The sequence below is a fragment of the Lathyrus oleraceus genome, unplaced genomic scaffold, assembly GCF_024323335.1.
Source record: "Lathyrus oleraceus cultivar Zhongwan6 unplaced genomic scaffold, CAAS_Psat_ZW6_1.0 chrUn0795, whole genome shotgun sequence".
Classification (NCBI taxonomy): Eukaryota; Viridiplantae; Streptophyta; class Magnoliopsida; order Fabales; family Fabaceae; genus Lathyrus; species Lathyrus oleraceus.
Window position 1 is genome coordinate 1 of NW_026113186.1, and position 4,876 is coordinate 4,876.

General features: G+C 30.1%; 1 pseudogene; it reads left to right on the forward strand.

The window, feature by feature from the left end:
* The first annotated feature begins 1,354 nt into the window (after window positions 1-1,354).
* On the forward strand, window positions 1,355-3,568 carry LOC127115000 (F-box protein At2g26850-like; annotated as a pseudogene).
* The last annotated feature ends 1,308 nt before the right edge of the window (window positions 3,569-4,876 follow it).

The following is a 4,876-nucleotide window of genomic DNA, read 5'->3' on the forward strand; positions in this document are numbered from 1 at the left end:
TTTGACCGTATCTCCTTTTGAGTTATGAAACTCAAAATACGCTATTTTCCGTGTCACAATAAATTTTTATATCAACAAACACTCATTAAGCAAGCGATATGTCACTAAGCGAGAAACTCTGTAACTTTTCTAAAAATTAGTGTCCTAACACCATATTTAGCACCCCAATTCACCCTTAATCCACCCTAACATATAGTAACATGCTTGGGGAATCAAGACATAGAAAAACCAACACATGAAAGTTCATAGTTATACCATACTAAACATGCATCTAAAGTTGGAGAAGTTTCTTACTCACTCAAAGCAACACTGCAAGAATCATGAGGAAAACCTAACATACAAGGTGTTAAACTAACTAAAGAACACACCTTTAGTGAAGATTCTAACTTTGATGATTGAGAGATGAAGAAAATGATGATGATGATTTATACACCTAATCGTTGTTCTTCTTCCAAGATCACCAAGTTTCACACATGCACCCATGGAGGATGAACTTGAGCTCACAAAATTCCTTTTTCTTTCCACCTTCGTGACCCTCTTTCCCTCACTCCAAGTCCTCTAAAAAAATCAGAATTGATGAAAGAGAAGTGAAGGTGCAAAATGAGAGAAGAGGTTCCTTTCCCCTTATATGATGCGCTTATGAAATTACAGTTTTCCCATGTTATTTGAGTGAAATTACTAGCATGTTATCCTTCTTACTTAAGCTATGCCCACATTGATTGTTCTACTAACCTCTCATAAATTTATTGTAGGTTTAGAGATTAGTGATTTTCTATTAATCTATCTTATTGATACTTAGAACTTGGGGTATTAGAGGTCAGGGCCACATCCTTTCACCATGCTGCTTAGCCTTGACAGGGGGGGAATTGTTTCGGATTGGAAAAATGGTACCACATTACTTGGGAGTAATGCTAAGGGTATCATTTCTAAAATATAAAGTCGTAAGTATTCTCACGCCCAAAGTGAACAATACCTAATATTCGCAATGGTGTGGACCTGAGGTCGACCAGCACAGTAAATAATCTTTGCACAACTCTAAACTTTTTGATAATGAGCTGACATTATCATAAGATCGCCTTACAAATTTTACATGTTTAGTTAATATGCATCATCATAAATTTTGACTATATATGATACGAAAGAGATACTTTTATTGGATTATTTATTTTTAATCATTATTTATTAACACTACATAGTGTTTGTATGTTTGTTCATGGATTTTTAATCATTCTTTGTAAACTTTATAATTTATCATTGTTTACTCTTTGTCTTATATGGTATAGGCTCTTATTAATGTATAATTTGATTTTATTTCAATCTTTTGGTTGTTGTTGAATTAGGATTTCCCATAAATCACAATGTCGTCAAAAAAATCATCAGCACCAAAATTGGATAAACAAGAGGATTGTAAGGGTTCTTTCTTAAATTTACCTCATGAGATATTGGATTGCATTCTTAAGCAACTTTCACCAAAAGATTTGTTCATGGTAGCACATGTGTGTACTCACTTGAGGAATATAGTAGAAGTGATTATTTATGGAATCAACATGTGGAACATAAATGGAGTAAGTTGGTAGGAGAAGACTTTCACAATGAGTGGAACTATCATATTGGTAAAATTAGAAATGAAGAAAGTTTGGTTTTACACCACAATCAGAGTAAGTCATATGGAAATATTAGTGGTGATCACCCATATCAACGCCTTCATTCTTATTTGAAAAGTAATAGAGCATGGATGATTTGATTAAAATCATTCACAAATGGCTTTGTATATTTGCCTTGAGACTGGTCGCTTTTGGTTTCCTATTCAAATATACAAGGTAAGATCAACCAAATTATAACATCTATTATGTAATTTATTATTGCATTAAATAGTCTAAATATTATTATTTTTCATTTCTACTAGTAAAACTCTGATTTATTAAGTATCATTTCACTCATACATAGTATTTCAAGTTCATTAAAACATTAAGCAAATCATAGAAATTATTATTTCCACATTGTTTTTTAACTCGATTACGTTGGTCCATAATATATTGTTAGTGCATAATCATAGAAATTAATGAAACATATTTTTGAAAAAAATGTGACACAATATATTACTGTCATTTTAGGTAGGAGTAGAAGTATATAGAACATAATTGATACCCTAGAAATTAAATAGGGATTTAGTATAATCTCATTTACTTTTATCATTTGGTTTAAAATTATTATAATTATATGGAACTTTGCATGCAGGCTACAAAGAAAACATTATACTGCTATGATGCCCTTGTGAGTTATGATTCTAGAACAAACACCTTTCGAGCAAGGTATTGTTAATTTTTTTTTATAATAACTAGCAAACTCCTATTATTCTTTATAGGGATTTAGTTTTGAGTAGAAAGTGAATAAAATGAAATTGTTAATTACACGATGTGCACATTTCTATGATTGTAAAACAAAGTCTAGAACTGATCCTCTAAATTTCTTTTTTTTTCTTAATTATATGTAAAAATTTATCAATTTATAGGTCCACAAACGCGGGAAAACGATTGGTTGAGCGAGATATTGATTGGGAAAGGTTGAGAAAGCCACCACCTAAAACTTTTCTTGTGGATTATTATGAATATAATAATCTCAATGATTTGAAACCTGGAGATCGTGTTGAGATTCAAAAGAGAAGAAGGAGGGCATTCCCTTACCATGGTAACAAAAAAACCCTCTAATTTATCATATATTCTTCTTAAAGAATTTCACTTTATTAATGATGTCATTTCATATATAAATTCAACTCATTGATTTTTTTTCTAATGACGTTTATTTTCATAGAATAAGGTTTCATAGAAAATATTCATACATTTTGTTACATTAATGAATCTATTGCAATTAACTAAAGTTATTAATTTATATGAATACAAATGTTTTTTCTCATAAACGTCGTCAAAGAAATGATCTCTTTAATATAATACAGACTTACAACATTTATTTATTGGTTGTATGCTTCAATTTAAATTATAAATTAACTTTTTTTTAATGAGCTATATAGATTGGGTGTATGCTTCAATTTGCCATTTCCAATCATGTGACCAGGACATCAATCACTGCTCTTGCCAAGACAATGGTAATATTCATAAATATTCATAAATATCAAGTTAAAAAGGAGACACTATTAAAAAAATATTTTTAATTTTCAGACCTTTTGAATATGATGATCTACAAACGTAGCAGCATCCACAAATATTCAATGAGTAAAAGAATGAGACACATAATAAGATATGAAGAATTTAACTTTCTTAATGGAATCAGAAAACTTACGGATGAGGAGATTGGAAAGTGGCGTAACCTCGACTCTACACTCTAGTGCCAGTGTGTCAATAAAACTTGAAGAATGATTGCGGTTACGGGCCAATGATTCTCAATAGTTGATTTTTCCTGTGCAAGAACAACTGATCATCTTTTCTCAGGGATATTAATCTGGTGTGGTATCAATGATTTTAGCAGAATGTAGTAGCTTTACTTTGATGCAAACTGTCTTGTGCAGGTTGACATTGTGAATTTTTAAGCATGAAATATTTTTGACATTCAATCTGTCATTGGTTTGGGTAAATTGGTTTTCATTAGAAATGCTTCGCACATTGGGAGCGGTCTATCAGTATAATCGATATTGTCTAAACATTTTTTAGGATATCCAACATAATTTTGAGTGCTTTCTTGTGGCACTTAAAATTAATGTGAGACCTTGTAAAGTAAGATGTTGTAGGATAGATTTGAATTGTTCTTACTGTTGAGCAAAATTAAATTCATCTGCAGTTAGTTTGATAATTGGTTGAAAATCTATCTGAATAGAATTAATATGATTCTGATTATTACATTGTTATAATTATAAGATTGTAGTCTGCTGCTAGTGAAAGAATCAGGTTGTTGATAGGTGTTTGTTTTGTTGTAATGGGTTCCCCCTAGTCTTGGGAGCTTGGTGTTGATGGTAGATTGATTTTGATAGTCTCATACTCTAATGTCTTTCTTGTACTCCTTGTGCTAGAATTTAATTTCTATACCTACTAATATAATTGGTTCACTCATTGAGTTTAAATTAGTAAGGATATATATAACTATGCTCATATTATATTGCAACAATCAATGACAACCAAACTCTACTATATAATGAAGAAAATTAAATAAAGAACAAAATAACTAATTAAAGTAAATACCACCATAATATTTTTACAAAATAATAACTAATACCACCATAATATTTGGAAATTAATACTTATAAGTGTCAGGAATTGAGGTATCAAATGTTGAATTTTTTAGATGCATAATATGAGAATATGTAGCTACGCAATTCATAGTTACATGCTTACTTAATGTTTTTCATAATCTGGAAAAGTAAGTTAAAAGTTATTCATTCAAGACTAAATGTTCATACAAATCTACATGACACCACATCAAAAACAGTTTGTCTTTTTCATTTCTTTCCTTTTCTCCTTTATCGTCTTCTTTTTTTTACTTCTCTTTCTTCTTTCTTTTCTTTCTCTTTTTTTTTGTAAAGGTCTTGATTAACTAAAGACAAGTTGCTAATTTTACTGTGATTAGAATTTTTATGAATCCACCCTTTTAATTTGACCTATATTTCTCTCTATCCCATGGAACTTGAAATGTAGAGTGTGAATTATAACACTAGGATGACAATTCTAGAAAGTGTACTAGTCTTGTCAAAGTAATAAAATAATTCGTCTCCAAAGAGATTATAAATTTAAAAAGGTAATAAAAACGCGATTTAAAATTAATAACAAAGGGGGATTTCAATAAAGTTTTGGCTACGAAAACAATATGAGAATTTTGTCGAAAAGAAGTTCGTAAATTAAAAGTGATTAGATCTTTATTTAGAATCCCC